The sequence below is a fragment of the Hyaena hyaena genome, unplaced genomic scaffold (assembly GCF_003009895.1).
Source record: "Hyaena hyaena isolate Hyena2069 unplaced genomic scaffold, ASM300989v1 scaffold_15, whole genome shotgun sequence".
Classification (NCBI taxonomy): domain Eukaryota; kingdom Metazoa; phylum Chordata; class Mammalia; order Carnivora; family Hyaenidae; genus Hyaena; species Hyaena hyaena.
In genome coordinates this window covers 6,893,944-6,917,144 of record NW_024080647.1, presented here as the reverse complement: position 1 = coordinate 6,917,144, position 23,201 = coordinate 6,893,944, and the positions used below count along the sequence as shown (strand labels likewise).

The window sequence follows — 23,201 nt, the reverse complement described above, 5'->3', positions numbered from 1 at the left end:
ACAGGCCTCAGCATAGTCCCTGCAGCGCTCCGGAACAGGAAGAGCCCTGAAGAGTTGTCCCAACCTGGGGCGGGGGAGGGGGCAGGCAACTACAGGCCCCCATCGACCAATCCCTGGATGAAAACTCCCCCAGGGAAAGGGCTGTGGCCTTGATCAAGGTAGGACCCTTTCACTAAGGCAGTGTCTGGAGAGGAACTTACCTGTGACTCATCAGCAGCTAGGGGAATGAGTGCCCAGAACTGAAGGGGGAGTGGTCGGGGCAGCACACCAGTGTCCACCCTGACAGATGACAGCGCTCTCCCTCCAGAATGACATGGGCTGCCACTATAAGCAAGGGTTCGGCCTCTCAGCACCGGCTGCTCCCTTAGCAGAAACACCTAATCCCAAAGGTTCCTCCACTTGACCTACGCCACCAGTCGCTCCTTTAATCATACATGCACTCATGCCCTGCCCAATGGGAGACAAGTGGACATCACATTGTGGGGCTGTGAGGGTGTATCCAAGTCCCCTTCTAGGGGCAGGTGCTTAGGTCTGGTAACCTGTGGGCAGCAACAATTGGTTAAATAAACTGAGGCCCATCCACAGGGTAGATCATTAAAATTGAAGTTGTAGAAGGCTGTAAGAGAATGAAACAGTGTGCACTGTATGATCCCATTTGTGGGAAAAGATAGACATGTGGAAAACGTCTATAAGAACGCCCATGACAATCCAGTAGTGGGCTTATAGATTATTTTTTCCTTTTTTAATGAAATATCTGCCTTTGCCTAATAAATACATGTTCTTTTGGAATAGGGGAAAATTATTTTTTCTCTAAAGGTTATAGAAAAAAAATCATTTTCATAAGATACTCCTTGTAAGAAATAGGCCTGCGGCTACGTTAATCAAGTAGTGATTTGCTTAACCACCAGGGGCAGAAATGAGAAAAGGACTTTCAGTGGAGTTTGTATATTAACAGTGGCCACTTCAGAGCCTGGGAGATTTAAGAAATGCCAAATTTGGGTAAAAGGAGCTTTGAAATATCTCCCAAAGTAAAAGCAATATGAAAAAGTAATCGCCACCCAGGTTACCTGCTGACCCTTTTGCTCAGTGCTTTCATAAGACAGCCGTTGAGAAGTACGGCTGGGGGACGCCTGGGTGGCTCAGTCAGTTAAGCATCTGAATTCAGCTCAGGTCATGATCTCACAGTTCATGGGTTCGAGCCCTGCGTCGGGCTCTGTGCTGACAGCTAGCTCAGAGCCTGGAGCCTGTTTCAGATTCTGTGTCTCCCTCTCTCCCTGACCTTCCCATGCTCACGTGCTCACTCTCTCTCTCTCTCTCTTTCTCTCAGAAATAAAAACGTTAAAAAAAAAAAAAAAAGGTACGGTTGGTTGACAAATGTGCATGTCAGATGACCTGTGGGCCCTGCAAGGCAACATGCACCCCACACTACTTGTGTGCATGTCAGTCTGTATAACTGAAATCTGTCAGCTCTGGGCAAGTTAAGGAAACACTGTATTATTGTAGAAAGCCATTAACAGCCTCCTCTGGGAAAAGCCCTCAGGCCTGTCACAGGGCTGCCCTGGAAGCTGCCATCGCACCTACACGTTAGGGTGGGGACTTCAGGTCACCTGACCATTCGTCAGGATTCTGACTCCTTCCCAAGGAAGAAATCCAGTGGCTCGGGAAAGCGTGTATAAAGAGGAATGGTTTACACTTAACTACATTGTTTTGTCTTTGGTTAATTTGTTTCCTGATTTTTCAATGCCAGTCAGGGTCCAAAATTAAGATTCAGTCATCTTAATTGGAGTGGTTGCTCCAAGCTGAGATGTTCGTATGGAAGAGCTGAGATGTTCGTATGGAAAAGCACAAACTGGCTTACAGTTCATCCAAATCTGTCAAATCTGGGTAGGTGCTTTTATAATCATATTGGATCATGTGTACAGGATTTCAGAGAACACTAAATATATCTCAGTTACCATTTTGTCTTCTCAGAAGAGCATGAGGCATTTTTCCTATCAACAAACAACGAAGTGAAACTTGGACACAAATTATTTCTAAAGTCCCTCTCATCGAAAGTTAGTAAAGGCCCAGTTGTTTGTTAGGCTGATTGCTGCCTGGCCACTGCTCCCCAAATCCCTTCGTTTCCAGGCTTTCAGAAATTCCTCCTTGGGGGGTATTATGCTAAATGAAATAAGTCAGAGAAAGACAGAGGTCCATATTTTCACTCATATGTGGAAGTTGAGAAACTTAACAGAAGACCATGAAGGAAGGGAAAGAAAAAAAATAAATAGTTACAAACAAAGAGGGAGGCAAACCATAAGAGACTTTTAAACACAGAACAAACTGGGGGGAGAAGGAGAAATGGGTGATGGGCATGAAGGAGGGCACTTGCTGGGGTGAGCACTGGGTGTTGTATGGAAGTGATGAATCATGAGAATCTACTCCTGAAGTCAGGAACACACCATATACACTGTCTGTTAGCTAACTCTACAGCAAATTATATAATAAATAAATAGAAAGAAAGAAAGAAAGAAAGAAAGAAAGAAAGAAAGAAAGAAAGGAAGGAAGGAAGGAAGGAAGGAAGGAAGGAAGGAAGGAAGGAAGGAAGGAAGGAAGAAAGAAAGAAAGAAAGAAAGAAAGAAAGAAAGAAAGAAAGAAAGAAAGAAAGAAAGAAAGAAAGAAAGAAAGAAATTCCTCCTTATGGAGCACCCTCTGAGGAAGGCACTCACAATGAGCCATAACTAAGTAGCACCATGCTTCTCAAATTGCCCTCTCTGAAACTGTGACGTTATGCACACTTTCCAGAAGTTTTGGGAGAAAACTTTTCACACGTAGTAGGGCATACAACACATAAAATGGAAAAGGAAATTTGAGAGGAAGTATGAAACTCCCAAGAAATTTCAACTCCCAACCAATCTCCAGCTCTTCATGGGTACAAGCTAGCAAGCTTTTGGTATTTCTGATGTCTCCATAGGAAGCCTGAGAAGCCCTGACCAAGAGTATTTACCAGACAGTCATAGGCATTTGGGGGACAATGCATAAGGGGAAGGGTGGCCATGGGGGAACTGGGGTGAAAACCCCCCAAAGACAGATGTCATTTATATTATCTTCCTTGGTATTAGACAGATTTCAACAATTTAGTTTATAACCTATCACTAGACACTGCAACGCCAGAGATGAGTCTTAAGTTTCTGCTCTCAAAGAGCTCAGTTTAGGAGCTAGTAAGTCAAAGCATGAAGCCATATGACAAGTGATATGGGAAATACAAAAAGGGTCCATTTTGTCCGTGGGAAAACAAGTACTACTACAGGGAATAGTGGTATTCGATCTGAGATTTTACTGATAGAGGAATTGACCAAATTCATCAGTGCAGCAAGCAAAGATGGGCACATGATTCTTATGTCTATTACTACCATCAGCAAAGTAGAGTGACTCAATGACGGGCATCTCCAATCTGGGACACAGACAGGAATTGTCATGGAAACTGAATCAACTGTCCACACCACAGCAACAAGACGTCACCTTCCACCTCTGTTTCTGGACTATTCTTCCAATCTGCTTTCTTCCCTGGGGCAATGTGAAAGCTCACCAATTTGGCCAGGGCTCTGTCTCTTCCCTGATTTGCTAAAAACAGCAGTTGCTCCTGAAGGAGATTGTTAAGGGCTGTGAAAAAGTTTTTTCTTCTCCATAACAAACATTATGAATGACAAGACCTGGTTCAGTTAAGAGAAATGTTTTCTTAACAGGCTCTGCAATTAGCATTTCCCTTGAATACAGTTTCTTTAAAGACTTTTAGCAAGCACATGGCCAAGGCCTGTGCCTTTTACTCTTAAAGAGTTCCATTGTAAAGGAGAGAGCAGTGGCCATAATGAGTCCACCAAGAAGGGAGAACTGAGATTATAAAAGTTGTTCTTTGTAGGAGGAGGAGGGAAGCTATCCTCTCCATGTTTTGCAAAATTTCCAAGTTACTGCTTTTTAAAAAAATTTTTAATGTTTTTTTTTTTTTAATTTATTTCTGAGAGAGACAGAGTGAGCAGGGGGAGGGTGAGAGAGAGAGGGAGGTACAGAATCTGAAACAGTCTCCAGGCTCTGAGCTAGCTGTCAGCACAGAGACTGACGTGGGTCTCAAACCCAAGAACTGTGAGATCATGACCTGGGCTGAAGTTGGATGCCCAACCGTCTGAGCCACTCAGACTCCCTAAGTCGCTTCGAAGTTGTAAAGCTAACATTTTGAAATTACCCCAAACTTATATTTTCTGTCCTACCCCACCCTCAAACAGAGAACAGGTAAACAGCCAGACTTTAATTCATGAAGATTATAACAGAAGTACTACACTTTATGCTCTTTCCCAAACACTTCCAATTTTGTAATTATATTCCTTTCATTGCACAAAATAACCATGTGTCCTTGAGCAAAGAATGTAACCATAGTGCCTCACTTTCTACATTTGTAATAACTGGGGTAAGAATACCTAACACCAGGATTGTTGTGAGGGTTAAATGCATAAAAGCATGTATTTAGAATAATATTGTTTGAGACATGGAAGGGCTAAGTAAATGCAAGCTCCTGTGAGGTGATGGAAAAACACAGAGGTAGTTACGTGATAAGCTAACTTGTTTCTTTCCACCGATGACTGGGGTGCTTTAGCGAAATTTGCCTTTCTTTATAGAAGTGCAAATAGACTTTTGTCTTGAGTCATATTTTTCCTGCTCACAGTTGAAAAGCTGACACCATTTGTATATTTCAAGCCAGGTGAAGAGGAGCCAGCTTGAAGAACTCCCTTCCTTTTCCACTTAGATCAGTTGACAGAGACCCAACAAGGCTCTAGGGATAAACTGTCCAAGTTAAAGAAAAGATGGATTCTGGATCCACTGGAGTAGCTGGGATATCCATTTCTACGCACATTCAGCACCCCTGAGGCAGAGGCATCTTGGAAAGGAGTAAGCATCATGTCCCCATAGCGAGGTTGTGTAACCATGCACATCGTTGCTGAGAGTACAGCAAAGTACGTTCACTGTAGGCAGCCCAGCCCAGGCAGAGTGAAGCCCCTGGGACAGTGGCCTGAACTTGACACTATCGGTCTTAAATGGGCATGTCTTGAAAGCAAACCAATGGACTAACAAAACTACCCACATTCCCCTGACTCTTTTCCCAGAGTAAGACTTGGGGTCCTGGTACACTCTCAACAGTGAAAGAAGCTCCAGTGATGAACACAGAACACTTCTTGCTGCATTTTACAAGGGAGGGCTCCAAATGACACGTTCACACCGTGAATAGTATGAAGAAATCCTTATCTATTACCTATAGAACTAAACATTATTCCATTTTTGCCGCCTTTGAAAGAGGTTTCATACCAATAAATGCTTTGTCAGATATATGTCCTCAAAAGTACACTTTATTATAACGTCCTAGCAGCAGATACCGCAAGAAGGCTTTTATGCATTTATGTATTTGGTGCGGGAGATAGCGGCACCATTTGTTCAATGAATAGAAATGCACGATTTCAAAGAAACGTCCACACGTCAGAATCCATCTATCCTGTATCTGGCCACAGACAATCCTGAGCTCCTTATGCAGAGACAGCCAAATGCTATATCAGGAGGCCCTTCTTAGTGTCTTTAGGGGGTGTCCATTCAGCTTTTATATAAAAATTCTTCTCAAATGGGACCGGTGAACAAGAGCAGATTTGTTAATTATAGCAGAGTTATAGAATAGATCGTTAAATAGGTCAATGTTGGAGAGGAGTGTGAGCTCAGCAAAATTAAAGAAAAGAGCCTATAATACAGAATTGTACTAAGTGATCCTATTCCTGGGGAAAAAAATGTACACGTGGGCAAGCACTGTGAGGATGTCCACTAAAATGGTACCAGCAAGTCGACTCTGGATGGTTGAATTACGGATGATTCCGATCTTTCTCTATTTGCTTATCTATATTTTCTGGATTTGCCAAAATGAAGATGTTATTACCTCTGCAGCGGAGCCCATCCCCCTTCAAGAAATAGATAATTCTGGTGGGAGATAGAACTAAAGCTACTACAAATAGTTTATTGTCAAATTAGTTTCCACATAACACCCAGTGCTCATCCCCACAAGTGCCCCTCTCCGTGCCCATCGAACTAAAGCTACTTTAAGCAGACAATGAACTTAAGTAATCAACAGATGAAGACATCAGATGGCACTTAAAAAAATTTTTTTTAGTGTTTATTTTTGAGGGAGACAGACAGACTGTGAGCAGGGGAAGGGCAGAGAAAGAGGGAGACATAGAATCTGAAGCAGACTCCAGATGTGGGGCTCAAACTCACAAACCATGAGATCATGACCTGAGCCAAAGTTGGACACTTAACTTACTGAGCCACCCAGGCGCCCCCAGATGACACTTTTAAATGGAGTTAGTATATTGAAAGTTGCCACTTTAGAGCCTGGGTACTTGGGAAAAGACTTTAGTGTAAAAGAATCAGTGTAAAAGAAAAAGACTTTAGATACCTAGGAGGGTATATGGGCTCCTTGAAAGCTTAAGACAAAATGAAAAGGCTGTAGTCTGTTAACAGTATATTTTTCCCTGGCTCCCTTACATGTCAAATACTGGGCCCTTTGCCAGGCAGAAAGAGACCCACACTCCTTAACTGATACATATATGTATTTGTGTGTGTGTGTGTATTTATTTATTTATGTGGAAGAGGGGAAACCAAGAACCATGAGCCTGTGGGGGGACTACATCAGACCCAACCCCGGGCTGTACGTGGGAACCAGATGCAAGAGGAGCTCAGTGGCATGAATCTATGTGGGCTGACCACTGGATGGATACACCCTTGCCCACTCTCAAGGAAGAAAAGCAGTGTCCCTGGGGTTGTGCACATTACCCAGAATGAATCTGAGAGACGATTTACAATGAATGACGTGTTCCGATATTGGTTATTTCATTTTTTGACCTTTAAAAGTAGTCTGTGTCAGGGAGGAGGCAAGATGGCGGAGAAGTAGGGAGCTCCGTACATTTCACTCGCCCCCATCTCTCACACGGAGAAGGCCTGAAGCCATAGGAACTCTTACAGAATCCAGGAGTTTGGAAGGAAAAGGAGACAGAGTGTGCTGAGAAAAGCTTATAGTGTGAGTAGGAACTGTGGAAGATAAAATCAGGCCAGGAATGGAGACACAGAGGGAGAGGGGATCCCCCTTTGCGGGGAGCTGCGGTGAGTCTAAGGGAAAAAAGAAAGAGTGGCCAAAGCTGCTCAAGACACTGTCCCTGTCGCTGGAGAAGAGAAAAACCTCCGCTCAGGACACAGAGGGATCTGGTTTCCTGCTGTCCAGCTGACCCTAGGCTGGACGCACTCGTCCCAGGCGACCCCCGACCCCCGTGTGAAACTGCTCCCCATTCGCCAGCTCAACCTGGAGGGGATGCAAGCAACGGCTTGGGCTCCATCCCCAGGGGGAAGGCGAGAGGCTTGAAACTGCTCTGAGGGACTAGCCTGTGAGTTTATATTTCAGGCAATATCAATGGGGCATGCAGACTGAGATCTGGAAATGATGCCTGGCCTGGAATATAGAGTATGGCCCACCTTGGCTACGCCCCCGGCACAGGGAGATTGGACCCAAAAGAGTGAGTTGCAACGCTTGGTTCAAGAAGGGACTGGGGCACCACCACCCTCCTCCCCACAGCCACCAAGGCAGGACCCCCACAGGACACACTGGACCAAACAATGCCCATCCCCGCTAGAGAGCTGCCCTCTATTTTTTTTTTTTTTTTTTTTTAACCGGAGCTAGGGCAAGACCAACATGGATGCACCGCTCTGATTAATTCTGGTCACTGGCTTGCTTAGTCACATTTAAACCATTCTCTAGATATAAATTCTACACTTCCACCATTACCTTTTTATCTCTTTCTCTCTGGAGTAATCAGACTGTATCGTTTCTCTGAGTAGCATAATTTTCATTTCTTTCACCTCCTCTCCAACCATATTCCCCTCTTTCTCTCTCTGAATTAAGCCTCTTGGTCTTTCTGCCTGCTCATTTCATTTCCAATTTCGCTTCCTCCCCGCCCTCTCATTTCTCTCTTTGTATATGCTCTTCCATCAGCACAGCATACATTCAGCTTTTTATTTGTAGCTGGGAATTCTGGTTCTATGCTTTAGACTGTCCTTTGTTTATTGAGGCTTTGTCTTTTTCCTTTACTTTTCTTCTTTTTTCTTTTTTCGTTTTTATGTATTTTTATTTTTATTATTCGTCTTCCCTCCTTCCTCTTTTTTTTTTTTTTTTTTTGTATGTGTCCCTTTTTTCTTTTTCTTTTTCCCTTTCGGTTTGCGTGTTTGTTGGATTTGTCTGTGCGTTTGTGTGCCTTTGTTCCCTGTGTGTTTGTGGGTCTATTTTCTTTTCCAGGGCTACTTCAAGAAACAAGCCAAAGTACACATGATGGAGAGTCCCAAATACCACTATGAGTAGGAAAATAAAATAACCACAGTCTCAACAAGAGAGACCAAGAGACACCATTCAAAGAACACTTTCTGAACGGACAGGCCCTGGACAGTCAAAGAGCCTTCTTTGGTACAGCAGCGCTCACAGGTACAGAATGCACCTTTAAAACAAGGTTTTAAAACTAACAAGAGATAGAAAGCTAACCATAATGACGAAATGGAAGAACTCTCCCCCAAAGAAACTCCAGAAAGAATTGACAGCTGAAGAACTGCTCATAACAGATATAAGCAAAATAACTGAACAAGAGTTTAGAACAATAGTCATAAAATTAATCGCTGGGCTTGAAAAAGTAGTCTGTGTCACTGTTAACATGCAGTCAGTGGTTACTCTGGAGAGGTTCATTCGGAGCAACCACAAACTGGTTGAAATTGATTCAAATGAAGTAAAACTAGGGAAAGCTCTTGGACTACCTCCAGATTTCAAATCTGTTTTCATGTCAGAGGGAAAGAAAAGAGTGGAAGTTTTCCTAGTTCTTAGTCTCTTTAGTTTTGTTATTTCTTGTCTCTCTCTCTGCCTCTCTAAAACATTCAGGACTCTTCACTTCTTAAAATGTGAAAGTGAAAGTCAGTTAAAGTGCTGTAAGTCTTCTAATTCACTAAAAAGGGCATCAGATGGGACTTTTCATTCATATCTCACTTGCATCAGTCTTTCTGGCAACCTAGAAACCCCGGGAAGAAGACCAGACGGTAGAGAGGAGGCTGGGAATGGACAAGTCAATGCAGTAGAGAAACATCATGGTACAGAGTTAAGAGCCAGATTCTGGCCCCACCACTGTAAGCATGTCTTAAGATAAGTTGCTGACCCACGTGGAATCCCTTCAGCAACCTGCTCCGAGAACGAAATTATTAGTATCATTAGACAAAGAGGCGAGCCTGGAGAATAAAGCTCTTAGAACAATGCCCGGAATAGAATTACTGCTACATACATGTCAGTTAAATGCACTTATTCAACACCCAGCCAATCACAACTATACCTTGTCTGTTTCCAAAGAACCCTGCTTCAGTCAGTGCTGCTTCCAAACCAAGGAGTGCAGTTTTCCAGAGCCTGAGAAATCAAGCATAGTTACCATCAATTAACTTTCAAACTGACATTCTAGGTTGCTTCTTCATATGACACGTTTTAATACTCACACTCTTATTAAAAAACACCCAGCTTAGGGAATAGTACTACAGATGAGGAGAAGCTGCTACCTGTGGCCTAAGATACTGTGGTATATGAGAAGGTTCTCTTCCCCTTAAGTATTTTATAACAATATTCTAGAACAGGGAGTTGACAAAGTGTTTTTGGAAAAAGGCCAATAGTAGATATTTGGGGCTTTTTTGGCCACATATGTTTCTGTCCCTGCTGCTGCCTTTTTTTTTTCAACTATATATCCAACCCTGTAATGAATGATGTAAACATTTTTAGCTCAGGTGGCCAGAACAAAAGTTTTAAAGGTAAGCTAAAAAGAGTTTATTCTTTAAAGAAATGTTAAACAATAAGAACAACAAAGAAGTGACAGACGCTTTGGCTTACAAAGCTTAAAAGAGTAACTAACCGAAATAATCACTACAGAAACATATTTGCTACAGAGAAAGTACATGTCATTTCAGAGAATACATAATCATCTCAGAGGATGCATAAAAGCCATTTGACATTTGACAAAATCCATTCCTGATTGAAAACTTTCAGGAAACTACTAAGACAATTTCCTTAATCTGATAAAAGGCATCTAAAAAATCTATAGACAACACCATATTTAATTATTAAAGACTGAATTAAAGTTCAAAAAGAAGAAAAACATGTTCCCTCTCACCATTTCTATACAATATTGTACTGGAGGTTCTAACTAGTCCAATATGGCAAGAAAAAGAAAAGCATCCACATTGGAAAAGGAATAAAAATGTCTATTCACAGAGGATAAATTTGCCTCTATAGGAAATCTGACACCGTCTTCAAAAAAACTTTAGAATAAATGAGTTTAGCAAATTTGCAAGATACAAGATCAAAATGCAAAGCTCAATTGTATTTGTAAATACAAGCAACAAACAAATCAGAAATTGACATTTTAAAAGTACTACGAACTCCTTAGGATAAATCTGACAAAAGATGTGTAAAACCTGTAATTGAAACCACAAAATGTTGTTGAAAGAAATGAAAGAAAATCTAAATAGAGAGCTATTCCACATTTTATAATTCAGAAGACTCAGTAGTAAAATGGCAATTCTCCTAAAGTTGAGGTATAGATTCAACATAATCCTAATAAAAACCCCAGCAAGCATTTTGACAAGTTTATTCTAAAATTCATGTGGAAATGCAAAGGACCTAGAAGAATAGCCAAAAAACAACTTTGAAAACGAAATTAGAAAACTAATAAATACTATGTGATTTCAAGACTTACTATAAAGCTACAGTAATGAAAATCATATGATACTGACATAAAAATCAACAGAGTCCAGAAATAGAATCACACATATGTGGGAAAATGATCTTTGACAAAGTTGAAAAGCAGTGTAGAAACAATAGTCTTCTCAATAAATGGTGTTGGGAGAATTGGATAGAACATGCAAAACAAACAAAAACTTGGAGCCATACTTTGAAGTACCATTTACAAATGATAAACCAACTCAAAATGGTTCATAGGACTGTATATAAAATCAAACTATAAAACTTATAGATGAAAACAGAAGAAAGCCTCTGTGACTCTGAATTATATAACAATTTTTTGGCTATTACACCAAAACACAATCCATAAGAGAACTGACTATACTTTATCAAAATTATAAGTTTCGCTATTTTTATTATAATTATTATTTTTTAAGTTTCGCTATTTTTAAAGTTTATTCTTGAGAGAGAGAGAGACAGAGAGACAGAGAGTGGGGGAGGGGCAGGGAGAGAAGGAGAGAGAAAGAATCCCAAACAGGATCTGCACTGTTAGCTTAGAGCTGGACATGGGGCTTGAATTCACAAACCGTGAGATCATGACCTGAGCTGAGATCAAGAGTCAGACACTTAAATGACTGAGCCATTGAGGCACCCCGTTTTTTTTTTTAATGTTTTATTTATTTCTGAAAGAGAGACATCATGAGCAGGGGAGGGTCAGATAGGGAGGTGGATACAGAATCTGAAACAGGCTCCAGGCTCTGAGCTGGCAGTCAGCACAGAGCCCGATGGGGGCTCAAACCCACGAACCGTGAGATCATGACCTGAGCCGAAGTCAGATGCTTAACCAACTGAGCCACCCAGGTGCCCCGACACCCTGTTTTTTTAAGTTTATTTATTTTCAAAAAAGAACGTAAATTTTGCTCTTTTAAAAGACACTATTAAATAAAAAGACAAGTTACGCACTGGGAGAACATATTTGCAAATGATATATTTAATAAAGGACTTATATCTAACATATAAAAAGAACTTTTAAAAATAATAGATGGGGTTGCCTGGGTGGCTCAGTCAATTAAGCATCCAACTCAATTTCAGCTCAGGTGATATCACGGTTCATGACATTGAGCCCCCACACTGTCAGTGGGGAGCCTGCTTGGGATTGTCTCTCTCCATCTCTCTCTGCCCCCTCCCCCCATTTGCATGCTCTCGTACTCTGTCAGAATAAATAAATAAACTTTAAGCTAAAATAAATAAACTTAAAAATAACAACAATAAAAGGTGGAGAGGAGAACAGGCTTACACAGACACTTCACCAAACAAAACATGTGAATGGTAAATAAACATAAGATATTCAATATCACTAGTCATTAGGGAATTGCAAATTTAAAGCACAACGAGATATCTTTAAACCTACTCTGGATAAAATCTAAAAGACTATGTCAAGCTTAGGTGAGGATACAATGCGTACACACTGGTGGTGGGAATGTAAAATAGTACCTCCACTTTGGAGACAATTTGGTAAGTTTCATTGGCACTTCAATATAAACCTCCATATTGTTGCAGAATCTGGTCTGAATTACCCGGCAGAAGAACCAAGTGGTACTCTGAGATCTTGGAAGGGAGGAGGTTTATTTTACACCAGTGGGCTCAGAGGAGATCATTCTCCAGAGGTCTGAGCCCAGAGCATCAGCAGAGGAAATAATTTATAGCCTATTACTTTCACATTCCTCATTACTGCATGTGACAAGCAGGGCGGGAAGAAGAACCCGGAAGGGGGAGCCTCTGATCAGGGACAGGTATTTCCTTATCAGTCCTGTCAGCCACCTTTATAACAGATTTTTCTCTATCAATATGATGAACCAGTCAATCTACACACAAAATAGCCTCAACCCACTTTTTAAAACATACCACACACACACACACACACACACATACACACCGCAAATTGTGAACCTAATATAAGCTATGGACTTTAACAATAATGTATCATAGTGGTTAAGAAAAATAAGGATCTTTCTCTTGTGGGGGTGGGGATTCCAATACACCCTAGAGTACATATATGCACTTCTCTTAATCCTCCAACAACCTCTCTATCCCTAGTACTTACTTGGGCCTTGAGGCATTTGTAGGGCAGCATTTTCCTTAAGTAGCCAAACCACTTGATGTGGGAAGAGGGCAGACTCCAGGCATTTGCTTCTGTGAGAACTGGAAGTGCTGTGAGTGCAGAGGATTTGTTCCCCTAGGGTCAACTCTGTTCCGGCAAGTCAGGCCCAGGGTGAAAGGTAGAGGCTGAGTCTCTGATCCACCGGAGTTTTGGATCTTCAGGAGTAGCACACCAGCTCTCTTTCTGCCCCAATCATTCTGCCTCTTCACTTCAACAGGCTTGCTTCCCATCTTTATCAAGAATGGGGCTCCTTGCATTCTCTGCCCCTCCCCCTCTCCCTGACACTCCTTTCTTCTCTTACACAAAGCCCAATTCATTTTCGCCATGAAGGGCTCCGTCCAAGTCCAGTTTTGATCGCACTTCCCTAGAGAGTTCAAACTCGGAATTTTGGAAATCTTTGAGGTCAACCCCTCACTTTACAAATGAGGTAATGGACCCCATGAGGTAAGGTGACTTTCTTAGGGCCACATGGCTAATAATTTGTTTTATCTCCACCTTCACACTGCAGTTGGATAACCCAATGGCTACCATGACCATATGGCCAAGGTTTTCTGTCTCAACTTCAAATGTTCTGTAGAGTCAGTCACCAGGCCACATTAACAATTTCACTATCTAAAAAGCATTGGAATTTCTACTGCATATGCGTTAAGAGGGAGCTTCTGGAAGCAATAAACTTATTTCCATTACTGAGTCCCATTTTTCAGTTCTAAAGCACTGTCTTTTACCTTTTTAGGATAATGGACCCCTTTTAGAAAACCAATGAAAACTATGGACCTTCTCCACACAAAAATATTTACACAGAAACATAAAATTTTGCTCCAGTGATTTAAATATCCACTATCTGACCATGAAAACCCTTGATCAGATAGTACAAATGTTAGCGTGTCTGCCATATGGACAGGGAATATTTTTAAATGGCTCTTAAATCATAACAAAAAATTGCAAGTATTTATGTAGTACAACAGCTTACAGAGCACATTTAATCCTCACAACAACCCCGTGAGGTAGGTATTAGTATCCCAATTTTACCCATGAGGAAACCACAACCCATAGAGATCTGGAGATTTTCCAGAGTTCACATGGGTAATAATGGCAGTGCCAGCACTAGAACACAGGCTTTTTGTTCCTTGTTCAAATCACCTTCACATCTAATATTTTCATTTTTGAGATTGGGGTCCTTCCCAGCTACCCAAGGGAAACTCAATGGCAAGCCATTTCCACAAGGGTTTTTAAAAAGCAAACAAGTGTGAGGGGACCATGAGAGAGGACAGATTGTAGCCTGTCATGCGTTATTCCCAGGCAAGGATACCATAAAGTGTGTCATTAGAATTGCAGGCCTTTGGGTACAGAAACCACTATTTAAAGGAAAACAAAACAAAACCAGATGCCAGAAGTGGTTAAAAAAAAAAACCCACACAAGTTTTGGGGGTTTTGTTTTGTTTTTTTCACTGTAGTAAATTGTCTGGCCTTTTTCCCAAAGAACAGCTGAAAGTCAGTTGGGACAAGAGCCAAAATCATCTGAGCAAAGGCAGTACACAAACCAAAAGGGAAATATGAGAGCCAGAAAACAAACTTCCGAACTTTATAAAAGATTCAGATGCTGGGAAATTTGCTAAATAGCCATAGAGAAATACCTCCTATAGGAGAAAGCAGGGTGAGAACACCTAATCAACCCATAAGCCAGAGATTTCAGAATCTCCATAAAGTTTCTGGCCATATTCTTGATGACACAGAACTCCTTTCTTGGCCATCTACTCAAAGGAGCAAAGATGGGCAAGCTACTCACTTGCCCTTGTTGCTGAGGCTGTAGAGCTCAGCTAGATCAGTGGAAATTGAATTCTGTCCAAGGACTGTGGCAATTTTGGGAAAGCTCTCAATGGCCATGGCAAGTGAGAAAAATATGGCATTGTGGTTTAGTAAAGGTATCTATCCAACTTAAAGCACTGGCCGTCATCACAGGACCTTGCTCCACCAAATGCTCTTTGAAACATCTGGCGAAACGTCAGTACTAAGAGTTAATGTCCTTCACCTGGCTTTGTGTCTTTGGATGAGAGTATCTATCCAGCTAGTGCCTTAATTCCAGGTTGTCTCAGGCTGTGGCCAGGCAACTGTAAGTCCCTCCTCCAATTAGCTTCAGCAGCAGCGAATACTTTCAAAATAAGCCATGTAGAAAAGGTCTCCCAGGTCCAGTTAGGATCTACCAATCTGGTTACACCACCCCCCCCCCCAAACTCTGGAAACTTAAAGCTACTCTTCAATGCCTGATTTACAAAGCAAACCTAGATTTACCACAAAGATGACTCCCACAGGAGGCCTACCTTCTGGGTACTCTCTGTACCCTGCACCTGCTAAGAATATGGAAGTTTTTAAATACCTGCACAAAAGCTTCTCCCCCAAAGAGGTTCTCACATCAAGGGGTGAAAACCTAGGAGCTTTTTGTTCTGTTCCTCCACCAGCCTCAGCAGAGGCCCTTAGCCTGCCCTTAAATGCTGGTAGAATATTCTCCAATATGAGAATATTTGTTCTCCAATAAGCATTATTTGTTCTCTGGTCCTTGGGCTTCCTGGACCTCCAGGACCCAAAAACTGGACACTAAAATGTTTCCTTCAGTTTTGCCACTGTTATTTTGGGATAAGGGGGTTTCTTCTTTCTTCTTCGTTTTGTATTTTTCAAATCTCTCACAACTTCCTTGCTCTCCCTTTTGCACATAACACGATGGCCAAGGAAGAACTCAAGGCGAATTGCAGCCAGACCACTCACAGCAGCACAGAGGCACTTCAGGGAGAGATAACATTACCCCTGCCACTGTGCATGTGATGTGGCACGGGGGACACAGGAAGCATGATGTTCCTGATTCCCAAAGAGAAGCCAGAAGGACAGTATGAATCCTTTGTATACATGTGTCATCTGGTCCTCTACCCTCGACCCTGGAGCAATTTCACAGGTAACTGCAGAACCCATTCTGGGGGTCTCTTGTTTTCTTAGGCCCCTCCTTACATACACACAGAAAAGGTAGTCCTTGGAAACCCACTTCTCACCCCTACGCCCTACTGCCAGCCATGACAGTCAGCCATGACCTTATCTTCCTATGACATCGGGGCTCTTCTGGGGCCAGGAATGAGTCTTGTTAATCTTTTATCCTCAGTACCTAGCTAGAACTTGTCAAGTGTTTTTAGGAAAGAAAGGAGGAAAGAAGGAGAGAGGGAAGGAGGTTTTGTCTCTGGTTTTCTTGTTTCTGCCATAGCCTTCTCAGTTTGTGCCCTTTCCTCAATGTTAACTTATCTTTCACAGAGCTTCTGCCTAAGTAGAAAGCTAAGAAGAGTATCATGTGCCTACAAAAGGTCAAGGCCCACAGGTTCAGTAAATAGAAGTAATGAATTCCCTTTCCCTCTTGCCTTATTCCAAAGGATGAGAAATTTCTATTCATGTATCTCCTAACCTATTCTCTGGCTTCTTTGAAGTCACCCCAAAGGTTCTTCCAGTTACCATCAACCTAGGAACGGGCACTTTCAACGGTGCGCATCCTCACCCAACATGGGAGGCCTTTTGTCTTGCAGCACTCTGCTCCAAGGACGCAGTGCTGGGTTGTCTTTTCAAGAGACAGCAAAGACCCCAACCAACACCTAGAGGCTGGGGAAGAGTCCTTGCTCCACACCCCTGCGGAGTGGTGCCAGGTCCTCAAGTCCCTGCCCCATTTTCCGATCATAATCCAGTCTCCTGCAGGGCTGATACCTCAGCAAGCTCTCTCTTGCCAGCTCTAATCTGTGTTCCAGAGGCTTTGGGCCTCATCAGATGATCTCCCAATTGGAGGAAGGGATAGAACTTAGGCTAGTTGGGAATTCAACTGCAGGTTCCCACCAGAATCCAGCACTCCTTACCACCTAGACAAACAGCACAGGAGGCAGGTTTTGAGCGGGGAACAAACACCTCCTGCTAACTTTAGGCACTTCAGTGATGCTCGCATGGAGGGGAGAGATAAGAGACGAAAGAAGCCAGTTACCAGCAAGACTTTTCCATTTTAGAAGATGGTTTTACAACTGATTCTACATCTCTTATTCTTCCTATTAGGAACATCTAAGCAGACCACGGAGATGCTGTTTAGAGTGACTATCTGCCTAACAATGAATATCACGTATCATCCCCCACCCTACTCCAGCTACTCTGACACCACTCTCCAGACCTTGCATACCGAAGGGTATTCAGTCCCCAGATTGGATCCCAAAATCTTAACAGCCCTTAAAATTACATCTGGGCTGCTTTTTAGTTATCTCTGCTATATTGTTCCTGTTTTCCAGGCCCCTTACAGAACAGGGTGCTAATTCAGGCGAAAGGAAGTAGTCATTTTCTTCTAAGTCCACATGTGTCCCTTAGGTCAGGGGTGACTATCCAGTGATGTCGCACTCTCTTTTCTTCTGGGTCGCTGATGACTGTGGTTAAGTCCTCTCTAGTTATGACTACTATGAATATGAACATTCATATACAGGTTTACCCTATTTAAAAACAGGGCTTAATAGGTTCCCCACCTTTCTTACCACCCCAATTGGTATCTGTTTCATTACAGGGGTTCAGGTTTCCAGAAACAACCACCCCCCAGTCCCACAATGCCCAGCAACTCTGGTGAGCCCACATCCAGATTCAACCTAACATCTCAGGGTTCCAACTTAGGACCACCACAAATGTCTGCTGCATTAACAGACAAACTTGGGAGCCCTATGCAGCTCACACACCCTACTTTACCTTGTCATCCCGAATGTCTGCAGCAGGGAGGGAACTTACTTAGGGCAATAACATCATGTTTAATCCCTTGAACCTAACAGCACATCTGTTAAGTGACTTTTCCAATGACATCAATATGATTTAAAAGTAATTTTGTTAGTTTCCCCCCTATCTAGTAAGAAGCGATGGATGGTGGGGGATATGTAGTTTCACCATAAGAGACGCAGGAGAGGGTTTTGATAGGGAAAAGAAAGTAACAGAAGGAAAATAGGTTATGTCCTGGATGGTAGTAACCCCTAAGGACTGGTAGTGACAGGAATCCGTGAGCTGGGTGGAGAGGCTGAGTGGGTGAATTGGTTGCAGGCTTTACTAAAACGACTACTAGTGTCTCACGGAAATCACTCAAAAGATCAGGAAACATGTCTGCTCCCCTCTTGCAGAGAAGCTGGCTAAAAGTCCTCAGCCTGACCTAAAGAGAAGTTATCAGCCCAGTTGGCAGCTCGAACTCAGTATCTATGCGTGTAACTACAAATTTCACCCAATTTAATATCCATTCTATATCCCCTCTTCCCATGACAGGGTTTGAAAGTTCCTCGTGTGCCCACCACAAAGGGCAGTTGCATTATTTAAGGTTTGTGCAGTTCTGACCCGGTCACCTTGTAGAGAGAATTCCCCCCCCCCCCCCAAGGCCACTGTCACCACATGAATATATGGCTCTGCTACAGTTCAAGACCTAGGCAACAGTTCAGATTGGGGGGTGTGCAACTCCGCTGAGCCTCCCCATGGGTCTGCAGCGACACATGAACCTGGATCAGTGAACCCAACGGCAGGAAGCCGGGCGGGCAGCGGCCAACGCCTTCCAACGGCAGCCAGGGGGGCTCCGGGCGCTGGGGTCTCCAGGGTGACGGGCAGGGGCTAGCCAGTGAGGATAGGGTTTCTGGGGCTTTCTCGGCAGGAGCCTGGCCAATGGCAGAGCTGGTGTGCCGCTAGCCACGCCCCTCGGCAGCCCCGCCCCCGAGCGCCAGTGTGTCCCGCGTTCTGCGCACAGAGCTTTCCTCCTGGCCGCACCTGGTCTCTGCTGCAGACGTTGGGTGTGCCCCGTGGAAGCTCGCCGGTGGCAGTCTGGGGCTCTGCCCCGCCTGCCGAGGCTTCAGCGGCGGCTTCCTCCCCGTCTCCTCCAAGGCCACACAGGCCGGCCCCACTTGGGCCCGCTGGATGCTCGGAGATTCGCTCCGAACTGGACCCAGGGAGGCCGCCTGCTGTGGCCCTCTCCTCCCGCACTGGCTTCTAGCCCCGTCTCCTTGGTCTGAATCGGTTGGACACTCAAATACCTTTCTGGATCATGAGGGCGGAGCAGGCGTCCATTTCCCAGGAGCCATTTCCCATTTCCGCGTTGCTCCCTGGAGATGGAGTGCTCTCACCCGCTCCTTCTCCCTTTTCCCTCTCCCCTGGGCGCAGAGGCCCTCCTACCGTGCCTCCGCTTCCCAGCCACACGTCCTTCCCCCACCTGAGGATAAAGAGGCCATCGTCCCAGCAATCTTGCTGAGGCCTTCTTGTCTGGAATTGGAGGCCTCTGATCTCCTCTCACTCCCATGTTTCTAGCCCTCTGGGTCCTTCTGGCACTTTCTTTGCTGTGCTTTGATCACCCTTTCCCAAGTCTCACCATATATCCTTTACCTCTTTCTTCCTTAAGGTTCAAAGGGCTGATGCTCACGGATGGCAATACTCAACACTTTTGTGGTGTATTTACCTCATTTTGTGGTTTATTAAATTCCGTTGTTTCATATATACCATTTTTAAAAAACGTTATTTTTTGAGCATTTACTCTTTGATGTCAACTTTAATTAAATTTAAATTTCAGTATCAGGATAGTTGAGACTTTTGAGCGCTTTAACGGTTTAAATAGCAGACAAATTTCTTACGAAAACTAAACTTTTCTTAAAATTTTTATTTATTTTTTAAAGAGAGAGCACTCAAGCGATGGAGGGCCTGAGAGAAAGAGAGAGGGAGGGAGGGACAGAATCTGAAGCAGGCTCCAGGCTCTATGCTATCAGCACACAGCCTGATGTGGGGCTCTAACTCACAAACTATGAGATCAGGACCTGAGCCAAAGTCAGCCGCTTAACTGACTGAGCCTGAGCCACCCAGGTGCCCTTCATAACCACCCCTGCTTCCCAATTAAGCTGCTTCTTACACTTCTTCTTTCCTGGGGGTAATGGAGAGAGATGTCAAAATGGAGCCAGTGGTTATTTGTGAGTGATGAGATGAATGTTTTCCATTGTCCTTTTTATTAACTGTATTTTCTACCATGCACGTATATTTTAAAAGATCTTTACAATTTAAAGAGGATCAGAGATAGACCGTGGGACCCAGAAAGAACGATCAAGCCCTTTGACAATCTCATCAAAGGACTGTCTACTGTTTTGGGGGAAGCTTCCCTAATACGCGAAGGCTTTTCCCACTGTGTGGTTCTAACAGAGAGGAGAAGTTTGGGCAGCTGAGGGCAGGGTGCAGTAAGCTGGTATATCAAAGGCTACTGGGCATTCAGACCATGTTTTGAGGGCGGAAGAACCTGGATGATTCATTGTACCTTCCATTGCACGTGTGTGTGTATGTGTGTGTGCGTGCACGCACGTGTGTGTGTTTGCAAGAAGAGCAAGTATAGAAGTGAACTGGGTGCAGTTTGCTTTGTCATATTTTATTTGTTCAGTCTTTGAGTTGATTTCCCGTTTGTTGGTGAGCATAAGGCCAGATTCCAAACTAAAGTTACCAAAGTATTCAGAACAACTTGGGAGAGTCTAATAGGCTGTTAAGACGTGAGCTCTGAGGGGCGCCTGGGTGGCTTAGTCGGTTGGGCATCCGACTTTGCTTAGGTCATGATCTCACGGTTCGTGGGTTCGAGCCCCGCGCCGGGCTCTGTGCTGACTGCCAGCTCGAGCCTGGAGCCTGTTTCAGAGTCTGTGACTCCCTCTCTCCCTGACCCTCCCCTGCTCACACTGTCTCTCTGTCTCTGTCTCCTAGAAATAAATAAAACATAAAAAAAAAAAAAAAAAGACTTGAGCTCTGAAATCAGACAGGACTAGTTTTCATCTAGGCTCACCCACTTGCTAGGTATGTAACCTTGGGCCAGCTATTGAAACACAGGGATCCTCTGATTTTTCACCTCTAAATGAGTAATAATGATACTCCCAAGGATTACTATATATCATGGGACCTGTCAAGTAGTCAGGGCTCCATGAATAAGAGTTGGTAGCTCTCTTTCTTTCCCATCATTATCTAACCCAGGCGCCCAAGGCCTTTAGCACGTGCCTTATTATCTGTATTCCCATCTCTTTGCACAAACTCTATATGAGAGAGTGGAGGCACGATGTTTTCCTTTTCAAAGCTCTCTTTGCAGACCCTGAGAAAGGGTGCCTCCTGACCCTCACGGTCCTTTCAGGTGTGCCAGAGCCCAGGGCCCTGGGTTTCTGGAGGAATCTGACCACAGCTGGGGGGTCCACTTTCCCCCAGGGCTCATGGAGAGTCTCACTCGGGCTCTGACCCAACCTCCCAGTGCAGCTGAGGGCAAAGGGTAAAAGGCCTACCTTTTTCCAACCTAAGGCTAACCTGACTCTAGTCCCTGGTCCCTTCTACATCCCAAGAGGAGACACTTGAGTTGCTAGACGCTGGGATACTGTCTTCTGCCCATTCAAAACTGCACCTCCTCCATAGTAGGAAGGCCCCTGCCGTGGACCCCGTCTGTCCTGGACATCTGCCTAAAGTCCCTCCTCTGCAGCAGGGCCCCTCCAGACCACAGCATCCTCCACGATCTCCCCCTTTCCCAAGGGGGAGCCCAAGGGATGCTCTTCCCCTCCTGCTTTCACCCTTCTCCCTGCGGGGGTCTGGGACTGGTGTCAGAGGGCTCATCCTTCCCAGTGCCCCGCCCGGCTTTGGTGGTGCTGGGGAACGTCTGTACCTGCGTAGAGAGAGAACGGCCAGGCAGAGCGGCCGCATGGTCCGGTGACCCCCCTGAACTTCCCCTCTTCCTTCCTCCTCCTCCCCAGTGGCCCCGGCAGACTTCATCTCATCACCCCCAAATCAGTCCCATTTGGCCTGTTAATTCTAAGAAGTCCGGTGACTGGTCCTTCAAGGCTGAAAGAGGCACTTCCAGCTTTAAAAGTAGGCTTTTGGGTATCAGTCCCTGAGAACTCCAGTCAGATCTAGTCTGTCTATGGAGACAGGGACTTGATGAGGCCCCTGGAATCCCAATCTGCTTGCTGGCCCCCCAGCCAGCTGTGCCTGAGTAGCTCGCCTGGTGATCTCTCCATGACAAAGGGTGTGGAATTTGAGGGGCGGATGGAAGAAAATTTAGATTTTGTTTTTATTATTCACAAGTAAAGAAACGTGCATTTGATCCTGAGTATCAGGTAACTGGCAGGTAATGAGAGCAGAACAGAAAAACACAGAACTTCTAAACTAACAAGGGGAAAGGGAAGAATACATGGAAAGGAAGGAAACAGACACACAAGAAGAAATACAATTAAATAAATGGTAAACATAAAGTAGGATGAAAGGAATAAAATGGAGTATAATATTATAACAATTATTGGAAGATGTTAATGGGCTGAATTTTCCTATTAAAAGACACTATGTGATGGGGTTAAAGAAAACCCTGTTATATGCTGTTAAATGAGAAATATACTTGAGGGCCACCTGGGTGGTTCAGTCAGGGTTAAGTGTCTGACTTCAGATCAGGTTATGATCTCACTGTTTGTGGGTTCAAGCCCCCAGTTGGGCTCTATGCTGACAGCTCAGAGCTTGGAGCCTGCTCAGATTCTGTGTCTCCTTCTTTCTCTGCCCTTCCCCCCCCCCAAATAAATAAACATTAAGAAAAAAATTTTAAAAAAGAGAAACATACCTGAAATAAAATGCTTCCAAAACCTTGAAAATAAAGAAATGGACAAATGCAAATATATATACAAGAGAGCAGAAATAGCAATATCACTATGTACCAGCCTGAGTCACTTGTCAAAATATGTGTATACACCCAGCAATCCAGCAGCTAAGCGCATCAAGCAAAAACTATTAGACATGCAGGGAGAACTTGATTTTTAAAATACAGTTATGGTGATTTAAAAATACCTCCCCATGAATCCTTTTGTTTGTTGCTCCAAAATTGGATGCGATGATCTTGGAATTCATGGGGGAGAGTGAATGTCTAAAATTGCTAAGGAAAGTGCTCACTTTAGCAGCAGATGTGCTAAAATGGGGACGACACAGAGACTGGGATGGCCCCTGGGCCCAGATGACATGCAAATTCATGAAGGGTTCCATATTAAAAACAAAAAAGAAAAGAAAAAACTGAATAAACTAAAATAGCTAAGAAAAATCAAGCGAAGACTATTGAGGAATTGACATCTTGCGAGGTGGCCTAAGTTCCTCAAGAAAGCTACTGAGAGCAGATGCTTGGAGCACAGAAATGTCCACAGGCATCTTGGCCACACACTGCTGTGGCGGGACAGAGAGGGCACTTGT

The 23,201-nt window shown here is 43.9% G+C and overlaps 1 protein-coding gene across 2 annotated transcripts in view; it reads right to left on the bottom strand.

Annotated features, from left to right (window-relative positions):
- LOC120221343 (C2 calcium-dependent domain-containing protein 4A-like) overlaps window positions 1–18,573 on the bottom strand; it is a 33,670-nt gene extending 15,097 nt beyond the window's left edge. The window contains exons 1-2 of one of the 2 annotated variants that reach the window (XM_039218702.1): window positions 18,494–18,573; window positions 9,420–9,490 (exon numbers count right to left, since the gene is read on the bottom strand). The gene's annotated coding sequence lies outside the window, so the exon portion shown is untranslated. Of the gene's footprint in view, window positions 1–9,419; window positions 9,491–12,914; window positions 14,349–18,493 lie in introns of those variants that run through there. The other variant, XM_039218697.1, reaches the window with a different exon arrangement.
- Window positions 18,574–23,201: the final 4,628 nt, after the last annotated feature.